This window comes from Pipistrellus hanaki, assembly GCF_964339955.1.
Source record: "Pipistrellus hanaki genome assembly, chromosome: 2".
NCBI lineage: Eukaryota > Metazoa > Chordata > Mammalia > Chiroptera > Vespertilionidae > Pipistrellus > Pipistrellus hanaki.
Genome location: NC_140504.1, coordinates 13,431,750 through 13,454,566, shown reverse-complemented (window position 1 = coordinate 13,454,566; position 22,817 = coordinate 13,431,750).

Genomic DNA, 22,817 nt, shown 5'->3' with positions numbered 1-22,817 from the left:
TGTTTAGAAAAGGCACCCTGGATAAAATACTTTTATCCAAAATGTGCAAAGAAAACCTAAAGCTCAACAATAAGAAAATGAACAGCCTGATTTAAAAACTGGCAGAAACCCTGGAGACATTCATGAAAGATGATATACAGATGGTACCTAGCACAATAAAAGATGTTCCACATCTTATTGCATCAGGTAAATGCAAAGTAATGGAATGAGATATCACAGATCATAGACCTAAATGTACAACACAAAAATGAGATATCACTGCACCCCTATTAGACTGATTCAAAATCTGGGACCCTCACACCAACTGCTGGTTGAGGGAGGATGCAGAGCACCAGGAGCTCTCATTGCTAATGAGAATTAGCATAATATGCTAATTAGACCAGACAGCCAAATGACCTTCCAGTCGTCATTCCGGATGTCCTTCCGGATGAAGCCTTGGTGGCAGGGGCCAAGTCAGAGGTTATTAGGGGTAATCAGGAGTGCAGGTGAATGGTTAGGGGCAATCAAGCAGGCAAGCAGGCAGAAGCAGTTAGTGAAAATAAGGCAGGCAGGTGAGCAGTTGGGGTGATCAGGCAGGCAGGCAGGTGAGTGGTTAGGAACCAGTGGTCTCGGATTGCAAGAGAGTGCAGGCTGGGCTGAGGAACCTTCTCCCCACCACCACCACCATCCCTGAGCACAAATTTCATACACTGGGCTCCTAGTGAGAATATAACATAGTACAGCCCCTTGCAAGACAGTTTGAGATTCCTCACAAAAACAAACATGCCAGTCTTACTATATAATCCAGCAATTGCATTCTTTTATATTTATCCAAAGGACTTGAAAACTTATGTCCTCAAAAAAACCTGCAAAGAAATGTTTATAACAGGTTTATTCATAGTTGCTCAAACTGGGAAGCAACAAAGATGCTCTTCAGTGGGTAAATACACAATAGTAAATAAACTGGGGCATACCTGCAATGCATGTTGTTCAGAGCTCAAAAGAAATGAGCTATCAAGCCACGGAAAGACATAAAGGAAACTTAAAACCACATTATTAAGTAAAAGAAGCCAATCTGAAAAGGCTCCATACTATATGATTTCAAGTATGTGATCCTCTGGAAAAGACTAAACTATGGAGACAATGGAAAGATCAGTGGTTGCCAAAGAGGAAAGGGAAGGGAGAGATGAATAGGCAGAACACATAGGAATTTAGGGCAGTGACTAAATTCAAATGACGTCGTGTGGTACTCAAACCCAGATTAGAAAAGAACACACAGCCTGGCTGGTATGGCTCAATGGTTGAACCTCGACCTATGAACCTGGAGGTCATGGTTCGAATCTCAGTCAGGGCACATGCCCAGGTAGCAGGCTTGGTCCCCAGTGAGGGGTGTGAGGGAGATATTGATCATCTTTCCTCATTGATGTTTCTCTCTCTCTCTCCTGCTTCATTGCTCTCTGAAATCAAGACAACATGTTAAAAGGGGGAGATGGAGAGGGAGAAGGAAAGGAACAGGGGAGAGAGGGAGAGAGGGAAAAGAACACACAGCATGCTTACTCTTGGAATTCAATTCATTTTCAAAGAATAAAAGATAGATAGGATATAGTAGATAGATAATAGGTAAATATATAGGTTATGAATGTGATGACAGATTATAGTTAGATAGATGTTAGATAGGTAGATATAAATAGGACATAGGTAGATATTTATAATAGATAAATAGGACATAGGTAGATAGATTATAATAGATAAATAGGACATAGGTAGATAAATGATAGACAAATGTATAGGTGATGAATGTGGTGACAGATGATAGGTAGATAGGTATATAGATAGATAGCCTGTTTTCCTGATGACTTGAGTCATCCTAGCAATTTAAGATCTCTGACATTTGGAATTAAACAATATGAGGAAAAAGTAACTATTTATTCACTTAAGATATTATCATCATGGGTTATATGGTATGTGTTGACAGTTTTAAATCTGATTTATGTGTTAAAAAAACAAAACAAAAATTACATACTAAGTCACTTGCCAAAATTAGTAAGTGAAGGAGCAGAAATCTGCCCAATTGTCTGATTTCAGGGCCTATCATTTAGTCTCTGCAGCATATGCCCTGAGGACAAAAGTTTAATTGTCAAAAATGGAGAAGAACACAACAATTTTAGAGGCCAAAGATCATAAGATATAATTATAGAATTCTAAAAATACAGAAGATATTGAATACCAGCTTGTGGAGAAGCTGCCAGTAGGGTGTTGGATTCCCTGCCATCTGCACCCGCGGTGACATTATTAGTCACTGAAGAAAATCTTTACTTCAAAACTCAGATTGGACAGAGCCTCTGCTATTGTGTTCTGTGGGCACTCTCTGAAGTTAAGGTTTATATGCTGATGGAATGCTATTTGTGGGAAATATCTTAAGACATTTAAAAGGAATGATGTAATTTTTTGTAAGTTTCTCTTTTTCCCCCTATCCAAATTCATTACATATAGCTCAGGCATACCCTCCACTCCTTGCCTCAGGAAAGCTTGGTTTTCTTATTTTTTCCCACATATAAATGAGATCATATGATACTTATCTTTTTCTGTCTGACTTATTCCATTTAGCATAATGTCCTTGAAGTTTATCTGTGTTGCTGCAAAGAATAAAATCTTACCATTTGCAACATTTAGGTTGTTTTCATCTCTGGACTATATTAAATAATCCTGCAATGAACATGGGAGTGTATATATTTTCAAATTAGTGTTTCCTTTTTTTTCCAGTTAAATACCCAGAAATGGAATTGCTGGATTATATAGTAATTCTATTTTTAATTTTTTGAAGAAACTTCTTATTGTTTACCATAATGTCACCACCAATTTACATTCCCACCAACAGTGCACAAGGGTTCCTTTTCCTCCACATTCTCGACAATACTAATACTCCTACTGAGCCTGCAAGACTTCCCATTGCTGTGACTAGAAGGATACATGGCAGAAGTGATGCCCCGTGACCTCTGAGAAGAGGTAGGGAAAGGCAATGCAGGTTTCTCCTTGGCCACTGGAATATTAACACTGGGAGCCCTGACGTGCTATGTAGGAAGTCTGGTTATCCTAAGGCCAACGTGTAATAAGCAACCAGAGCATGTGGATTATCCAATCACAAGTACTCTGGTGTCAGTCTTTGTCTTCAGTGATTACAGCTCAGGTGACAGCCATCTGAGTGAAGGAGGCTCCAGTTACTACCATCTTCTGCCAATGTGATAACTTTCATCAAATCCTGCAAGCTGAAGTCCCAGACACTGTGCAGCAAAGACAATCAACGTCTGTTGCTCCCTGTCCAAATTCCATATAGAATTCAAGAAAAAATTTTTAAGTGTTTGTAATTTTAAACCACTTACATTTGGAGTAGTTTGCTTCTGAGAACATTCAGTTCACAATTTCCTGAGTAGGCCTGTTTTCCTATTTTAGAATCGGGGACTCTCTTAACCAGCTTGCGAAATATCACTCTTTAAAAGTGAGTTTCCACATGGGAAACTTCCTTTAACATGTTTTATATCGTAGGTGTGCTGCTGATAAACTCTCTTCTCATTTCTTGAAAATTTTTATTTCACTATATTCTTAAAAAGTACCTGTTTTAGAATTTTAGTGTTGCTAGTTTGTTTTCTATGACTTTGAAGAGTCAATTCCTTGTCTTCTGGCAAGTGTACTCTTTGACAAGTGGTTAGCCATGAGTCTCTTTTGAAATTCTTATATGTGATGTATCATTCTCACCCCCCCCCCCAACCCCCGTTGCTTTTTTTTTTTTTTTTTTTAATACTTTTCGTCACTGTTCTTCAGAAATCCAATTATGATGTTTTTTGTAGTTGCTCTATTCATATTTCTTGGAGATCATTAAGATTTGGGATAGGTAATAAGATTTAAGAATTCTATCGTGTTCACTATTTTTCAAGAATATGTTTATGTTATATTTGGGTATTTTTTCATTGCTTAATTTTGTGTTTGCTAAGGGGTTTGCTAGCTTTTTTTTTTTAAAGTAAGAGATCTTATGTTTTCCCTCAAATTACAAAAAAAGTTACTATTCTTCAAATGTATTTTATTTTTTCTCTTTTCTACTTCATGCTTGTATATTAAATCACTTGATAATGTCCAATTGGTCACTTCGTGTAAGCATGTGTGGGAGTCTGGCTAGGGGCTGGGGTGTATTTACTGTTTAATGTGCCTACAGATGCCAGAACCATCACATCCCTCTAATATCTTCATTTTTATCCCTTTGCCTTTGGCCTTTCCTGAGCATTCCTCCCTCGAGACAGTTTGTCTCTGGCAGCTCTTTCAGCTGTAATCCACTCCTGTTATACAGTCGATTCTGATTATCCACCATGTTTTTTGTTCTATGAAGTCAACAGGAACACTGCATTAAGGGATACTGAACGATTGGTGCACAGGGACACACAGAGTCAGGCTCCAGTGAATCTCTGATCAGAACACTTTCACCAACTGAAATGCCCTTTGTGTGACTAAATCCACTGGCCAAATCCTTAAACACAACCCAGAATCACAAGGTGGCAAACATAACCCTTTTCCTGTATCACATTTGGCAGATCTTTACATTTATTTTTTTCTCCAGTTTCTGGTCCTCAGAAACTGCTTCTTCCAAAGCTTAACATTTTTAGGCCACATTGCCTTGTGTATGTGAGCCAGCACTCGCCAAGAGGGCTTAGCACGTTCCTCACCCTGGGAAACATGTCCCTACATTTCCTGACCCTGGGAAACATGACCCTCACAATATAGTTTAATTTTTTTTTCCTCATGGATCCAAAAATGTAGTTCCTTTATGATATTTTCAACAGTTTTGTCACACAACACAGTGTTACTTTAGCACTTTACAGAGCAGCTTTATGAACAGATCATTGAAATTCCTCTTCCTTTTTATGGAGGAACCATATTGTGATTCATTAACATTGAGCTCACAACCAACTGCACTGTAACTCATGCCTGAATGAAGCTGATCCAACACACATCTTTTCTCAGAAAAGCATATCACATCCTTCTTGCTCTTAGAAACAAACCCTAGGCAGAATTTCAGCATGTCACTTGGGGAGCATGTCAACAGCAAAATTACTCCCCCCCCCCAAAAAAAAATAATAATAATAATGTAGCATTTAATAGACTGAAAAAGATAATGTTTATTGTATAAGAGCTGAAATAAGAAGGCAGAATTTAGTCTTTTTCAGCCTCAGCTGGGACAAGCATTAAAGCAACACAGAGCTTTCATCACTCTGTGCCTACCTATAAGAGATCACAAAATCTCATTGAGCATTGATTTAGAGGTTCCAAATAAACTGCAGAAAACAGGTGCTTACACAAATATGGAATTGCAAAATATGAGAATTGAATCTTTCCCTTCTGGTGTGATAAAAGTTTGTGGAGAAGAAGCTGATGATAATCAGTTTTTTGTTTTGTTTTGTTTGTTTGTTTTGTGGGCCTCTATCTTTCGGGTGTGACCTCCACAAGTCTTTCTCCACTGGGATAGCATTCACACTCGTGGAAGATAAAAGTATGAAGGGGGCTGTAGTTGGTGTAATGCTCCCCACTCAGTGAGATAAGATTTTTGGCAAAGACTTTGCCACTGAAAAGTGGGTCAATCTTACGTAGAAATTTCTGAAAGAATTTCAAATTGATTATTCTTCTCCTCCTTCTGCCAGGGGATTCTGTCTGGGACCTTCATCTTGAGGAGGAGAAGACTGAAAGAGTGGAGAAGGTGAAAAGGCTGGCAAGACAGGAAAAGGTAGAAGGGGGAAGGTGAAAAGGCCAGTGATGTGAAAGAAGGCAGAAGGAAGAAGGAGAAAAGGCTGGAAACAAGGGAGAAGGCAAAAGAAAGAAGGTGAGTAAGCCTGCACCAACAGAGAAGACATAAGGGAGAAGGTGACAGGGCCTGGAACAAGGGAGAATGCAGATGGGAGAAAGTAAGAAGATGGGAGCCTCTAGTGAAGGAAGAAGGAAGAAGGTGAGAAAGCTGGCACAATGGGAGAAGGCAGAGGTGAGAAAGTGCACCAAGGAAGAAGGCAGAAGGCATGCCATGGGAGAAGGCTGAAGTGAGAAGATGAGAAACCTAGCATCAAGGGAGAAGGCAGAAGGCAGAAGGGGAAAGGCCTGCACAAAGGGAGAAGGCAGAATGGAGAAGATGAAAAGGTGGGTGCCCTGGAGATGGCAGAATGGAGAAGGTGAAATTGCTGGCACCACCAGAGAAGGCAGAAAAGACAAGGTAAGAATGCTGGTATTGTGCTCCAGAAGGCAAAGGGAGAAGGTGAAAAGGCCGGAGCCACATGAGAAGGCAGAAGGGAGAAGTTGAGAAGGCACACATAGCAGAAGGCAACAGGGAGAAGGTAAGAAGCCTGCATAAAGGGAGATGTCAGAAGGAAGAAGGTGAGAAGACCAGTATCAAGGGAGAAGGCAGATGGGAGAAGGTGAAGAGGTAGGCAAAGCTGGAGAAGGCAGAAGGGAGAAGGTCTGCAACAGAGGAGAAGGCAGAAGGTAATATGGCAGGCACTGTGAGAGAAGGCAGAAGGGAGAAGGTGAAAGAAATGGCCAGAATGATGGGAAAAGGCAGAAGAGAGAAGGTGAGATTGCTGGCATTGTGCTCCAAAAGTCAGGGGAGAATGAGAAAAGGCCAGGGCCAAGGGAGAAGGCAGAAAGGAGAATGTGAGAAAGCCAGCACCATGGGAGAAGGCAAAAGAGTGAATGTGAAAAGATAGGTGGCACTGGAGAAGGCAGAAGGGAGAAGGTGAGAAGGACTCCATCAATGGTGAAGACAGAAGGGAGAAGTTGAAGAGGCTCATGTTTGAGAAAGCAGACGAAGAAGGTATGAAGGCATAAAATGAGAGAGAAAGCAGAAGGGAGATGGTGAGAAGGTCTGCAACAAGGGAGAATGCAGAAGGGAGAAGGTGAGAAATCAGGCAGCATGAGAGAAGGCAGTGAAAGAAGTAGAGGAGGTGGAGCTTGAAGATGGCGACCGAACAGTCGGACTTGTTCTGACTCTGGTCCCAGAACAGATAAAAGTAACATCTGAGTCGCTCAGGGAGGGTTGATTGGCAGCTGAGGGGCAGCAGAGGTTTCAAGGAAGCTAGGCAGCTATCCGCTGGACAGGATTTCCAGCCGGGTGGCCAACACTGCCACAGCGGCGGCCGCGGCGGCTGCGGCGGCGGCAGAAGCAGCGGCGGCGGCGCTGTGAGAAAGGAGTGGCTTCTCTGAGGCCTGGAAAGCCCACTGCGGAGAGGTCCATCCAGTAGCTGAGACGCCCGAGTTGGCGCTGGCGCGTGGATTCAAAGGAGTTCTTCGGTCACCCACGGAAAGGTCAGAATTTGCGGGGAAAGCCTGAGAGATCGCGGTCCCGCGGTGCCGGCAGCCACAGTAGCCGGGGAGTTCCGGCCCTGCCTCCATGCAGCGCCCGCAAAGCTGAGCCCTAAGAAGGCTGCAGCGACATCTAGTGCTGGGTTTGGCATAAGCTTCCCCAGAAGCGGGAATTTTTTTTTTTTTTTTAAAAAGCCAGGGGACACGGGACAGAGTGTTAAGAATCGCGGCTGTCCCGCCAAGGGCGGAACATCTGGACACCTCGGCGCCTGATCCCCTTCACCCCCTAGCTTCGGAATACTAGGGAAGATCAGCCTAGTTGGGCATATCCGGGGAATTTGCAGGGAGAAAGTGCCTCCCTGGAAACAAGGGATCGGAGCCAGAAGAGATAGTCTGGGAGCCAGCTGGCACCCTGCCAGCTAGAGCCATAGAGAAAGAAGGCCAGAGCAACCAAAAAGACTGGGAGGTCAAACCGGAAACACTGACACCTAAGAGCTGAATTACAAACTGCCCTTTTTTTTTTTTTTTTTTTTTTTTTCTCTTTTTTTTTTTCCTTTCTTTTCTTTTGTCTTTTAATTAATCAAAAATAAATGGACACAAATATCTAAGATATAGTCTACTAAAAATTAAGGATTACCTTACAAAACTGAGGTGCAGTGGAAAGCTGGGAACTGCAAGACTGTCTGGTCCGAGAATCAGAAGTGCCAAATACATTAACTGAGGAAGTGAGTGACCAGTACTGGTCATTTTTATGCTAATTTTGCTATACTTTATTTTATTTTCATTTTTTACATCTTTTATTTAATTTTCATTTTTCATATCTTTTACTTAAGAAACAATTTTTTTTCTTTTTTCCTTACTTGATTTTACCTTTTCAATTACTACATTTTTCAATCTCTATCACTATTACTACTGCTATTTTGCAATTTTTTTAAAAAAAATTTTTATTTATTTATTTTTTTCTTTCTTTCTTTTCTTTTTTTTCTCTCTCTAGTACCATTTTATTTTTTCTTTATTTTACATTGGGAGTAACCTTCATTCTATTTTAATCTCTACTATAGCATCATTCAACCCTATCTCAACTCAACCTTTACACTATCACTCTCTTACTAAACTTTACCCTTTAGTCTACAGTTTATCCTATCCCTTTCCGGCTTTAGTTTTTCCTCTATTCTCTCTCTATACCCCCTGCTAAAGCTCTCACTATACTTATAGACCTAAGTTCCAACCCCTGATCCAAGTGTATAAATACCAATCTCTGCACTATATTAACTAGTTAAAAAAAAAAGAAAAAAAAATCCATTCTCCCCTCTATCCTTTTCGCATTGTATGTGTGAAGTTTGATTATTGTGAATTTTTATGCCTTTTAGTGAAATTGTTATGCTTATTCCTGTATTGTTATTGTTGCTTTGTATTTTTTTTTAAATCCTCTGTTTTTGTTTGTTTCTTTTACTTCTGTATATCATAGCCTTACTTAATAATAGTGGATATTGTAGTTTGTATTAATCTCCAAGTATTGTTACTGGCATTGGCTGGGTCCAGAGATTTTTCTATGGCAATTTTCTCCACATATATATAGTTTGTTTCCCATTTCTCTTTTAGTTTGCTTCTTCTCTCTCTTTCTCTCTCTCTCTCTCCCTCTTCTTTTTTTCCCTGTTTTCCAACTTCATTTTGTCATTACTTTTTTCTTCTTCTTCTTTTTCTATCTCTTTATCCCTCTTTTTTTTTAATTTACTTAATTTTTTTTTAATTTTAATTTTTCTTTATTTTATTTTTACCTTTATTCCTTCTCTCCTATCCCCTAAGTTGCCTTTCTCTAGTGGTCACCTTTATTAGAGGTTATTAATATTGTAAATACATTCCTGTTAAGTGCCGCTTGTGTTGTACCTGGTAGTGTTGTATTTTGTACCTCAAAATCAACGCAGGAGAAGGAATACCACATAACCAGACAACCTGAAAAGAGAGGCCATGGGGAGACAAAAACATAGTCCGCACTTGAAAGAAAAGCAGGCATCACCAGAAAAGGAAGTAAACGAGCCAGAGGTAAGCAGCCTGCCAGAGCAAGAATTCAGAGTAATGATCATAGCATGGCTAAAAAGAATGGAAGAGAAATTTGACAAAAGCCAAGAAGAAATGAGAAAGAACCATGAGGAAATGAAGGAGAGCCATAAGGAACTGAAGAAGAACCAAGAAGAAATGAAAAGTGACATCGCTACCATGAAGAACTCAATAGAAAGCATCAAGAGTAGACTAGATGAAGCAGAGGACCGCATCAGTGAGCTAGAAGATAAGATGGAAAAAAATACCCAAGTAGAGCAACTTCTAGAAAAAAAGATTAAAAAGCAGGAGGAGAGCCTACGGGAGCTTTGGGACAAAACAAAACAAAATAATATTCGAATAATAGGGGTTCCAGAAGGAAAGGAAACTGAGGTAGACATGGAAAAAGTATTTCAAGAAATAATGACAGAAAACTTTCCTGAAATAGAAAAGAAAAAACCCACACAAATCCAAGATGCCCGCAGAGTCCCAAGCAAAATGAATCCCAGAAGACAGACTCCAAGGCACATTATAATTAAATTGGCAAACAACAACGACAAAGTAAGAATCTTAAAAGCAGCCAGAGAGAGACAGAAAGTTACGTACAAAGGAACCCCCATCAGACTAGCAACTGATTTCTCAACAGAAACTTATCAGGCCAGAAGGGAATGGGATGAAATATACAAAGTCATGCAAAGGAAGGGTCTGAATCCAAGAATACTGTACCCAGCAAGGCTATCAATCAAAATTGAAGGGGAAATCAGGAGCTTCACAGACAAAAAAAGACTGAAGGAATTTATCTCCACCAAACCAGCAATGCAAGAAATGCTAAAGGGTCTACTGTAAAAATAAAGAAATAAGAAGTGAAGAAGGAACACGGGTATAGAATAAAAATGGCGTCAAATGAGTACCTATCAATAATAACCTTAAATGTAAATGGATTAAATGCTCCAATCAAAAGACATAGGGTAACAGATTGGATAAGAAAACAAGACCCATACATCTGTTGTCTACAAGAAACCCACCTCAGAAAAAGAGATGCACACAGACTGAGGGTGAAGGGATGGAAAAAATTTTTCCAGGCAAATGGAAATGAAAAAAAAGCTGGGGTAGCAATACTTATATCTGACAAATTAGATCTCAGAGTGAAGGACATAACAAGAGATAATGAAGGCCACTTCATAATACTAAAGGGAACAATCCAACAAGAAGAAATAACCCTGGTAAATATATATGCACCCAATACAGGAGCAACCAAATACATTAAAAAACTGCTAGAGGACATTAAGGGAGAGATTAATAGCAATACAATCATAATAGGAGATTTTAATACCCCACTGTCACCCTTCGACAAATCATCTAAACAAAAAATCAGCAAAGAAATATCAATCCTAAATGACTCACTAGACCAGATGGAATTAATTGACATCTTCAGGACACTCCACCCCAAAGCCACAGAATATACATTCTTCTCAAGTGCACATGGGACATTCTCAAAGATAGACCACATTTTGGGACATAGGCAAAGTCTCTTCAAATTCAAGAAGATAGAAATCATATCAAGTATCTTCTCAGACCATAATGGCATAAAACTGGAAATTAACTACAATAAAAATAATCCAAAGAAATCAAACACATGGAGACTAAACAGCTTGCTATTAAACAAGGACTGGGTTACCAGAGAAATCAAGGAAGAAATTAAAAACATCCTGGAAACAAATGACAATGAAAGCACAACAATCCAAAATCTTTGGGACACAGCAAAAGCAGTTTTGAGAGGGAAGTTCATATCCTTACAAGCCTATTGCAAAAAACTAGAAAAAATAGTAACAGATGATCTAACTCTACAACTCAAAGAGTTAGAAAAGGAGCAACAAGAAAAACCCAGTGTAAGCAGAAGGAAGGAAATAACAAAAATCAGAGCAGAGATAAACGACATAGAGACCAGAAAAACAATACATAAGATCAACAAAACCAAGAGCTGGTTCTTTGAAAGAGTAAACAAGATAGATGGACCTCTAGCCAGGCTAACCAAGAAACAAAGAGAGAGGACCCAAATAAACAAAATCAGAAATGAAAGAGGTGAAATAACAACAGACCCCACCGAAATACAACGGATTGTTACAAAATACTACGAACAACTCTATTCCAACAAACTGAACAACCTGGAGGAAATGGACATATTCCTAGAAAAATACAAACTTCCAAAACTCAATCAGGAAGAATCTAAAAATCTCAATAGACCAGTGACTTGGGAAGAAATTGAAACAGTCATCAAAAAGCTTCCAGCAAACAAAAGCCCAGGGCCAGATGGCTTCACAGGAGAGTTTTACCAAACATTCAAGGAAGAACTAAAACCTATCCTCCTCAGACTATTCCAAAAAATTCAAGAGGAAGGAACACTTCCAAACTCCTTCTATGAAGCCAGCATCACCCTAATACCAAAACCCGATAAAGACAACTCAATGAAAGAGAATTACAGGCCAATATCCCTCATGAACATAGATGCCAAAATCCTCAACAAAATTCTAGCAAATCGGCTCCAGCAGAGCATCACAAAGATCATACACCATGACCAAGTAGGATTTATACCAGGAATGCAAGGTTGGTACAATATCCGCAAATCAATAAACGTGATACATCACATAAACAAGTTGAAAGATAAAAATCATATAGTCATATCAATTGATGCAGAAAAAGCATTTGATAAAATCCAACACCCTTTCCTGATAAAAACTCTTAACAAGGTGGGAGTACAAGGATCATACCTCAACGTAATAAAAGCTATATATGATAAACCCACAGCAAACATCATACTCAATGGGCAAAAACTAAAACCATTCCCTCTAAGAACAGGAACAAGACAGGGATGCCCACTATCGCCACTCCTCTTTGACATAGTAATGGAAGTACTAGCCATTGCAATTAGACAAGAGGAGGAAATAAAAGGCATCCAAATTGGAAAAGAAGAAGTAAAGTTATCCTTATTTGCAGACGACATGATATTGTATATAAAAAACCCAAAAGACTCCATTAAAAAACTAATTGGCTTAATAAATGAATTTGGCAATGTAGCAGGATACAAAATTAACACCAAGAAATCTATGGCATTTCTATACACCAACAGTGAGTTTATAGAAACAGAGACTAAAAAAGCAATTCCATTTACGATCACACCAAAAAAATTAAGATACCTAGGAATAAACTTAACTAAGGAAGTAAAGGACCTATTTGCGGAAAACTACACGACACTGAAAAAAGAAATAGAGGAAGATGTAAACAGATGGAAGAACATACCATGTTCATGGATTGGTAGAATCAACATCATCAAAATGTCCATACTTCCTAAAGCAATCTATAAGTTCAATGCACTCCCCATTAAAATACCAACGGCATATTTCACTGACCTAGAAAGAACTCTTCAAAAGTTCATTTGGAACAATAAAAGACCCCGAATAGCCACAGCAATCCTGAGAAAGAAGAGTAAAGTAGGAGGTATCTCAATACCAGACTTCAAACTGTATTACAAAGCCACTGTTCTCAAAACAGCCTGGTACTGGCACAAAAACAGACATATAGATCAATGGAATCGAATCGAGAACCCAGATATCAACCCAAATCACTATGCTCAATTAATATTTGACAAAGGAGGCACTAATATACAATGGAGTCAAGACAGTCTCTTCAATAAATGGTGTTGGGAAAATTGGACAGATACATGCAAAAGAATGAAACTAGATCACCAACTTACACCATACACAAAAATAAACTCAAAATGGATACAGGACTTAAACATCAGACGGGAAACCATAAAAATACTTGAAGCATCCACAGGCAACAAAATCTCAGACGTATGCCAAAAAAACTTCTTCACTGATACTACCCCTAGTGCAATGGAAGCTAAAGAGAAAATAAACAAATGTGACTACATCAAAATAAAAAGCTTTTTTACAGCAAAAGAAACCATCAACAAAACAACAAGAAAGCCCACTGTGTGGGAGAACATATTTGCAAATGTTACCACTGATAAAGGTTTAATCTCCAACATCTACAAACAGCTTATACAACTAAATAAAAGGAAGATGAATGATCCAATTAAAAAATGGGCAATGGACCTAAATAGAATATTTTCAAAAGAAGACAGAAGGAAGGCCAAAAAGCACATGAAAACATGCTCAAAGTCACTAATTATCCGAGAGATGCAAAGCAAAACAACAATGCGGTACCATCTCACACCTGTCAGAATGGCCAACATCAACAAATCAACAAACGACAAGTGTTGGCGAGGTTGCGGAGAAAAAGGAACCCTCGTGCACTGCTGGTGGGAATGTAGACTGGTGCAACCACTGTGGAGAACAGTGTGGAGTTTCCTCAAAAAACTGAAAATGGAACTCCCATTTGACCCAGTAATCCCACTTCTAGGAATATATCCCAAGAAACTTGAAACACCAATCAGAAAGGATATATGCACCCCTATGTTCATAGCAGCACAATCTACAATAGCCAGAATTTGGAAACAGCCTAAGTGTCCGTCAGCAGATGATTGGATCCAAAAACTATGGTACATCTACACAATGGAATACTATGCTGCCATAAAAAAGAAGGATTTCTCATCATTTGCAGCATCCTGGATGGAATTGGAGAACATCATGCTGAGTGAAATAAGCCAATCAATGAAAGAGAAACACCACATGACCTCACTCATTTGTGGATAATAAAGAACATTATAAACTGGTGAACCATAAGATAGATATAGAGACAGTATATCAACAAGTAGACTGTCAAGTTACAGCGGGGACAGGAGGAAGATCTGGGGGAGATAATAGATCAACCGAAGGACTTGTATACATGCATATAAGTGCAACCAATGGACACAAAACTCTGGGGAGGGAGGGGATGTGTGGGAGGTAGGGAGGGGGTAAAAAAAAATCAATAAAATATATTAAAAAAAAAAAAATGTAAGTGAAGGCATTCATTAATTCTGTAAAGAATGTGAGAAAGAAAGGGAATTTTCTCTTCATCATGCTGTGGTGAAAATTCACACAGCTATTGGACCTGCCAAAATCTAAAAAAAATAAAATAAAATAAAATCTAAAAAAAAAAAAAAAAAAAAAGAAGTAGAGGAGTCCACTGCTACAGGCAAAGACAGAAGGGGAAAGGTGAGAAGGCCTGCAACAAGGAAGAAGGAAGAAGGGATAACATCAAAAGGTAAGTGATGCTGGATAAAGCAAAAGGTAGGTGCTGCTGTGCCAGAACCAATCATTATCTTATTAATAGAAAGAGGCCGGTCAACCTTGAGGCTCTGAAAGGTCAGAACCAACCACTCCCTATCTGAGACAATGGTAATGGAGGCAACTTCCCAATCTTCTAATCATGTAAATCTTTACTGATATGATAATCCACTTATTACCTGCCTAAGGGCTATGGATGTCCCCCAAAGCTGCTTAAGGGTAATGGGTTTATCCCATAGCCTCTATAAAAGGGATAGCAAGGCCAGAGCTTGATGTGGGAGAAGGCAGAAGGCAGAAGGTGAGAAAGCCATTACCAATGAAGAAGGCACAAGGGAGAAGGCAGAGGAACAAGGACGAGAATCTGCTGCCACGGAGAAGGCAGAAGTGGATGTTTTGAAGACATACGCCAAGGGAGAAGGAGAGAAGGTCTGCAAAAGGGGAGAAGGCATAAGGAAGAAGGTGAAAAGGTAAGCATTGCTGGAGAAGGCACAAGGTTGGAGGTAAAAAAGGAGAAGGAAGAAAGAAAAAGGTGAAAATATAGGCACCAATGGAGAAGGCAGAAGGAAGAATGTGAGAAGGCCAGTCTCAAGGGAGAAGGCAGAAGGGAGAATCTGGGAAGAATGGAGCCCCTTGGAGAAGGCAGAATGGAGAATGAGAAAGCTGGCACTTTGGGAGATGGCAGAAGGAAGAAGTTGAAGAGGCACATGTTTGAGAAAGCAGAAGGGAGTAGGCATCAAGGCCTAAAACAAGGGAGAAAACAGAATGTAGAAGGTGAGAAAGCCTGCAATGAGGGAGAAGGTGAGAAAGCAGACACCATGAGAGAAGGCAGTGAAAGAAGTCAAGGAGTCCATGGCTACAGGCAAAGCCAGAAGGGAAAAGGTTAGAAAGCCTGCAACAAGGAAGAAGGCGGAAGGGAGAAGGTGATGCTAAATGGCTACAACATTTAAAAGTATAACTGAAGTAATAGTAAAAACCTTCCAGCAAATAAAAGCCAAGGACCAAATGAATTGAAGCATGAATTCTACAGAATTTCAAATAGGAATTGGAAACTTTCTATCAACTCTTCTTGAACTCGTCCAAAAATTAAGGAAAAACAACACTTACAAACTGATTTATTGAGATGACCATTACACTGATATCAAAGTCAAGTAAAAACATACAAAACTGACAGGTCAATATCCCTCATGAAATTACATGCAAAACCCTCAAAAAAGGTAGGAGGTAAAAAGGTAGGTGCTGCCAAAACCGGTTTGGCTCAGTGGTAGAGCATCGATCTTCAGACTGAAAGGTCCCGAAAGGAAGGGCATGTACCTGGGTTTCGGGCACATCCACAATAGGGGGTGTGCAAGAGGCAGCTGGTTGATGTTTCTCTCTCATCGACATTTCTAGCTCTCTATCTCTCTACCTTCCTCTCTGCAAAAAAAATCAATAAAATCTATATTAAAAAAAAAGGTAGGTGCTGTTAAAGTTGGCACAAGAAAAAAGGTGAAAATGTAGGTACCACTAGAGAAGGCAGAAGGAAGATGGTGAGAAGGCCAGCCTCAAAGGAGAAGGCAGAATATGAGAAGGCCTACAACACGGGAGAAGGCACAAGGGAGAAGATGAAAAGGTAAGGCCAGCGGGAGAATGCAGAAAGGAGAAGGTGAGAAGTACTGCATCAAGGGAGGAGGCAAGAGGGAGAAGATAAAAAGGGAGAAGGAAGAAGCAAAAAGGTAGGAAGTACAGCACCACTAGAGAAGGCGTTGTGGGAGAAGGCAGAAGGCAGAAGGTGAGAAAGCCATTACCAAGGAAGAAAGCACAAGGGAGAAGGAAAGAAAGCTGGTACAACAGAAGAAGGCAGAGGAACAAGGAGAGGAGTTTGGTGCCACTGGAGAAGCCAGAAGTGAATGTTTTGAAGATCTGCGCCAAGCAAGAAGATAAGAAGGCCTGCAAAAGGAGAGAAGGCATAAGGAAGAAATTGAAAAGGTAAGCAATGCTGGAGAAGGCAAAAGGTAGGAGATAGAAAGGTAGGCAGGCTGGAGAAGGCAGAAAGAAAAAGGTGAAAATGTAGGCACCGCTGGAGAAGGCAGAAGGAAGAAGGTGAGAAGGCCAGCCTCAAGGGAGAAGGCAGAAGGGAGAAGATGAGAAGGCCTGCAACACAGAAAGGATAAAGTGAGAAGGAATGCATCAAGGGAGAAGGCAGAAGGGGGAAGGTGAAAAGATAAGAGCCACTGGAGAAGACAAAAGGGAAAGTGAAAAGGCCAGCGCAAAGGAAAAAGGGAGAAGCAAAATCTTAAGAAGTTCAGCACCACTGGAGAAGGCAGAAGAGAGAAAGTTAAAAGAATGATGATGTGGGGGAAAGCAGAAGGCAGAAGGTTTAAATGTAGGTGCTGATGGAGAAGGCAGAAGGAAAATTATGAAAATGTAGGCACCACTGGAGAAGACAGGAGAAGTTGAAATGGTAGGAGTCCCATGGTGAATGCAAAAGGGAGAAGATGAGTGGGCTGGAGCCCATGGAGAAGGCAGAACATAAAAGGAGAAAAGGCCAGCACTGTGGAAGAAGGCAGAAGGAAGAAGGGAGAAGGTAAGAAAGGCACCACCGGAGAAGGCAGAGGAACAGGAGAGGATTTTGGTGATAACAGTGAAGGCAGGAGTGGAAATTTTAAAGGCCTACACAAAAGGAGAAGGTGACAAGGCTTGCAAAAGTGGAGAAGTGGAAGGGAGAAGGTGAAAAGGTAAGGCTACTGGAAAAGGTAGAAGGTATAAAGGTAAGTGCTGTTGGAGAAGGAAGAAGGTGAGAAGACCAGCCTTTAGGGAGAAGGGAGAAGATGAGAAGGCCTGCAACAAGTGAGAAGGCACTAGAGATAGGAGAAAAGGTAAGAGCAACTGGAGAATGCAGAAGGGAGAAGGTGAGAATGACTACATCAAAGGAGAAGGGAGAAGGTGAAAAGGTAGGAGCCACTGGAGAAGACAGAAGGGAGAAGGTGAAAAGGCCACAACAAAGAGAGAAGGTAGAAGCAAAAAGGTAAGAAGTACAGCACCACAGGAGAAAGCAGAAGAGAGAAAGTGAAAAGGCCAGCAATGTGGGAGAAGGCAGAAGGTGAGAAAGCCATTACCAAGGAAGAAGGCACCATGGCAGGAAGCAGAGGAACAAGGAGAGGAGATTGGTGCCACCTGAGAAGGCAGAAGTGGATGTTTTGAAGACCTGTGCCAAGGGAGAAGGTGAGAAGGCCTGAAAAATGGGAGAAGGCATAAGGAAAAAGATGCAAAGGTAAGAAATTTTGGAGAAGGCAAAAGGTAGGTAAAAAGGTAGGTGCTGCTGGAGAAGGAAGAAGAAAAAATGTGAAAATGTCGGTACCAAAGGAGAAGGCAGAAGGAAGGAGATGAGAAAGCCAGCCTCAAGGGAGAAGGCAGTAGGGAGAATCTGAGAAGACTGGAGCTCCTTGGAGAAGGCAGAATGGAGAATGTGAGAAAGTTGGCATTTTGGGAGGTGGCAGAAAGAAGAAGTTGAAGAGGCACATGTTTGAGAAAGCAGAGGGGAGAAAGTATGAGGCCTAAAATAAGGGAGAAAGCAGAAGGGAGAAGGTGAGAAGGCATGCAACAGGGGAGAAGGCAGAAGGGAGAAGGTGAGAAAGCTGGCACCACGGAAGAATGCAGAGGAACAAGGAGAGGAGACTTGTGATACCAGAGAAGGCATATGTGGAAGTTTTGAAGGCCTATACCAAGGGAAAACGTGAGAATGCCTGCAAAACTGGAGAAGGGAGATGGTGAAAAGGTAAGGTAAGTGCTGCTGGAGAAGGCAGAAGGAAAATGGTGAAAATGTAGGCACCACTGGATAAGTCAGAAGGAAGAGCATGAGAAGACCTGCAACGCTGGAGAAGGCAGAAGGGAGAATCTGAGAAGACTGGAGCTGCTTGGAGAAGGCAGAATGGAGAATGTGAGAAAGTCCGCACATTGGGAGATGGCACAGAGGAGAAGTTGAAGAGGCACATGTTGGAGAAAGCAGAATGGAGAAGGTATGGAGGCCTAAAACAAGGGAGAAAGCAGAATGCAGAAGATGAGAAGGCCTGCAACGAGGGAGAAGGTGAAAAAGCAGGCACCATGGGAGAAGGCAGTGAAAGAAGTCAAGGGGTCCACTGCTATAAGCCCAGAAGAAGGGAAAAGAAAAGGCCTGCAGAAAGAAAGGAGGAGGAAAGGAGAAGGTGATAAGGTAAGTGATGCTAGATAAGGCAAAAGGTAAGAGGTAGAAAGGTAGGTGCTTCCGGAGAAGGAAGAAGAAAAAAGGTGAAAATGTAGGCACCACTGAAGAAGGCAGAAGGAGGAAGGTGAGAAGGCCTGCAACACTACAGAAGGCACAAGGGAGAAGGTGAAAAGGTAAGAGCAACAGAGAAGGCAGAAGGGAGAAGGTGAGAAGGACTGCATTAAGGGACAAGTCAGGAGTGAGAAGGTGAAAAGATAGGAGCCACTGGATAAGACAGAAGGGAGGGAGTGAAAAGGCCAGCACAAAGGGAGAAGGTAGAAGCAAAATCTTAAGTTCAGCACCATTGGAGAAGGCAGAAGAAAGTGAAGAGGCTGGCAATGTGGGAGAAAACAGAAGGCAGAAGGTTTAAATATAGGTGTTGATGGAGAAGGCAGAAGAAAAAAGGTGAAAATGTAGGCACCATTGGAGAACGCAGAAGGAAGAAGGTGAGAAGGCCATCTCTCGAAGCGAGAAGGCAGGAGGGAGAAGATGAGAAGGCCTGCAACACTAGAGAAGGCACAAGGGAGAAGGTAAAAAGGTGAGAGCAACTGGAGAATGCAGAAGGGAGAAGGTGAGAAGGCCTGCAATGAGGGAGAAGGTGAGGAAGCAGGCACCATGCTAGAAGGCAGTGAAAGAAGTCAAGGGGTCCACTACTATAAGCCCAGAAGAAGGGAAAAGAAAAGGCCTGCAGAAAGAAAGGAGGAGGAAGGGAAAATGTGAAAAGGTAAGTGATGCTGGATAAGGCAAAAGGTAAGAGGTAAAAAGGTAGGTGCTTCTAGAGAAGGAAGAAGAAAAAAGGTGAAAATGTAGGCACCATGAAGAAGGCAGAAGGGAGAAGATGAGAAGGCCTGCAACACTGGAGAAGGCACAGTGGAGAAGGTGAAAAGGTAAGAGCAACAGAGAATGCAGAAGGGAGAAGGTGAGAAGGACTGCATCAAGGGAGAAGACAGGAGGGAGAAGGTGAAAAGATAGGAGCCACTGGAAAAGACAGAAGGGAGGAAGTGAAAAGGCCAGCACAAAGAGAGAAGGTAGAAGCAAAATCTTAAGAAGTTCAGCACCACTGGAGAAGGCAGAAGAGAGAAAGTGAAGAGGCTGGTGATGTGGGAGAAAACAGAAGGCAGAAGGTTTAAATGTAGGTGCTGATGGAGAAGGCAGAAGGAAAAAGGTGAGAATGTAGGCACCACTGGAGAACGCAGAAGGAAGAAGGTGAGAAGGACTATATCAAGGGACAAGTCAGGAGTGAGAAGGTGAAAAGATAGGAGTCATGGGAGAAGACAGAAGAGAGAAAGTGAAAAGGACAGCGATGTGGGAGAAGGCAGAAGGCAGAAGGTGAGAAAGCCATTACCAAGGAAGAAGGCACGATGGGAGGAGGCAGAAGAACATGGAGAGGAGTTTGGTGCCACCCGAGAAGGCAGAAGTGGATGTTTTGAAGACCTGTGCCATGGGAGAAGGTGAGAAGACCTGCAAAAGGGGAGAAGGCATGAGGAAGAAGGTGAAAACGTAAGCAATTTTGGAGAAGGCAAAAGGTAGGTAAAAAGGTAGGTGCTGCTGGAGAAGGCATAAGAAAAAAGGTGAAAATGTAGGCACCACTGGAGAAGGCAGAAAGAAAGTAAGAAGGCCAGCCTCAAGGGAGAAGGCAGAAGGGAGAAGAAGAAAAGACCATCACTATGGGAGAAGGCCGAAGGAAGAAGCTGAGAAAGCCATCACCAGCCAAAACTGATTTGGCTCAGTGGATAGAGCATTGGCCTGCGGACTGAATGATTCCAGGTTCGATTCCAGGTAAGGGCATGTACCTTGGTTGCGAGCACATCCGTACTAAGGGGTGTACAGGAGTTTGTTGATCTATCTTTTTCTCTCAGCAATGTTTCTAACTCTCTCTCCCCTTCCTCTCTGTAAAAATCAATAAAATATATTTAAATAAATAAAGAAAGAAAAAAGCCACCACTAAGGAAGAAGCCAAAAGGGAGAAGGTAAGAAAGCTGGCACCTGGGCAAAAGGCAGAGGAACAAGGAGAGGAGTCTGGTGCCACCGGAGAAGGTTGAAGTGGAAGTCTTGAAGGCCTGCACCAAGGGAGAAGGTGACAAGGCCTGCAAAAAGGGAGAAGGCAGAAGGGAGAAGGTGAAAAGGTAAGTGCTGCTGGAGAAGGCAGAAGGAAAAAGGTGGAAATGTAGACACCACAGAAGAAGGCAGAAGGAAGAAGATGAGACCAGCCTTAAGGGAGAAGGCAGAAGGGAGAAGATGAGAAGGAATGCATCAAGGGAGAAGGCAGGAGGGAGAAGATGAAAAGGGAGAAGGTAGAAGCAAAGGTAGAAGCAAAAAGGTAAGACGTACATCACCACTGGAGAAGGTAGAAGAGAGAAAGTGAAAAGGCCAGCGAGGTGGGAGAAAGCAGAGGGAAGGAGGTTTAAATGTAGGTGCTGATGGAGAAGGCAGAAGGAAAAAACGTGAAAATGTAGACACCACTGGAGAAGACAGAAGGGAGAATGTTAAAAGGTAGGAGCCCCATGGATAACGGAGAAGGGAGAAGATGAGACTGGAGCCCATGGAGAAGGCAGAAGGGAAAAGAAGAAAAGACCTGAGCTGTGGGAGAAGGCAGAAGGAATGAGGTGAGAAAGCCAGCACCAAGAAAGAGGGCATAAAAGAGAAGGTAAGAAAGCTGGCACCTCTGGAGAAGGCAGTGAAAGAAGTGGAGGAGTCCCCTGCTACAGGCGAAGACAGAATGGAAAGGTGAGAAGGCCTGCAACAAGGAAGAAGAGAAAGGGAGAAGGTGAAAAGGTAAGTGATGCTGGAAAAGCCAAAAGGTAGGAGGTAAAAAGGTAGGTGCTGCTGGAGAAGGCACAACAACAACAACAAAAAAAAGATGAAAATGTATGCAACACAGGAGAAGGCAGAAGGAAGAGGGTGAGAAGGCCACCCTCAAGGGAGAAGGCAAAAGGGAGAAGATGAGAAGGCCTGCAACACAGGAGAAAGTAGAAGGGAGAATCTGAGAAGACTGGAGACTTTTGCAGAAGGAAGAATGGAGAATGTGTGCAATCTGGCACTTTGGGAGGTGGCAGAAAGGAAAAGTTGAAGAGGCACATGTTTGAGAAAGCAAAAGGGAGAAGGTATGAAAGCCTGAAATCAGAGAGAGAACTGAAGGGAGAAGGGGAGAAGGTATGCAACAAGGGAGAAGGCAGAATGCAGAAGGGAGAAGGTGGGAAGGACTGCATCATTGGAGAAGACAGAAGGGAGAAGGGAGAAGCAAAAAGGTTAAGAAGTTCAGCACCACTGGAATAGGCAGAAGATAGAGAAAAGTCCGGTGATGTGAGAGAAGGCAGTGGCTTAAATGTAGGTGCTGATGGAGAAAGCAGAAGGAAAAAGGTGAAAATGTATGCACCACTGGAGAGGACAGAAGAGTGAAGGTGAAAAAGTAAGAGCTCCATGGAGAAGGCAGAAGCGAGAAGATGAGAAGGATGGAGCCTGTGGAGAAGGTAGAAGGGGAAAGAAGAAAAGACCTGAGCTGTGGGAGAAGGCAGAAGGGATAATGTGAGAAAACCAGCACCAAAGAAGAAGGAAGAAAAGAGAAGGTAAGAAAGCTGGCACCACTGGAGAAGGCAGAGGAAGAAGGAGAGGAGTCTTGTGATACCAGAGAAAGCGGAAGTGGAAGATTTGAAGGCCTGCACCAAGGGAGAAGGTGAGAAGGCCTGCAAAAGGGGAGAGGAAGAAGGAGAAAAGGTAAGTGATTCTGGAAAAGGCAAAAGGTAGGAGGTAAAAAGGTAGGTGCTGCTGGAGAAGGCACAAAAAAAAAAAAAAGGTGATAATGTAGGCACCACTGGAGAAGGCAGAAGGAAGAAGGTAAGAAAGCCAGCCTCAAGGGAGAAGGCAGAAGGGAAAATGTGAGAAGGCCTGCAACAGGGGAGAAGCTGAAAATATAAGAGCAACTGAAGAATGCAGAAGGGAGAAGGTGAGAAGGACTGCCTCAGGGAGAAGGCAGAAGGGATAAGATGAGAAATCAGGCAGCATGAGAGAAGGCAGTGAAAGAA